The sequence below is a fragment of the Meleagris gallopavo genome, chromosome 22 (assembly GCF_000146605.3).
Source record: "Meleagris gallopavo isolate NT-WF06-2002-E0010 breed Aviagen turkey brand Nicholas breeding stock chromosome 22, Turkey_5.1, whole genome shotgun sequence".
NCBI classification, from domain to species: Eukaryota; Metazoa; Chordata; class Aves; order Galliformes; family Phasianidae; genus Meleagris; species Meleagris gallopavo.
Window position 1 is genome coordinate 5,424,855 of NC_015032.2, and position 310 is coordinate 5,425,164.

The window sequence follows — 310 nt, forward strand, 5'->3', positions numbered from 1 at the left end:
AAAAAAAAGATAAAAGTATTGTTTTTAAACAGAATTTTTGTGTGTGTGTGTGTGTGTTTTTTTTTCTTCCCTCTCAAGGGCTGCCGCGGGACTCAGCCTGGCGATAAAAGGCTGCGGGGCGGCCGGAGGCGGCTCAGAGAGCAGTGGGAGGCGATGCCGGCCCCGCAGCGCTGCGCCCGGGGGTAGTGCGTTGTGGCCCGGGGTTCGGGGGGGGGCTGCGTGCGCCCCGTGCCCGCGCCATGCGTGCGCTCAGCCTCGTGGCATTGGCAGCGCTGTGCACAGCCGCATCCCAGCGTCGGGCGCTGGACGT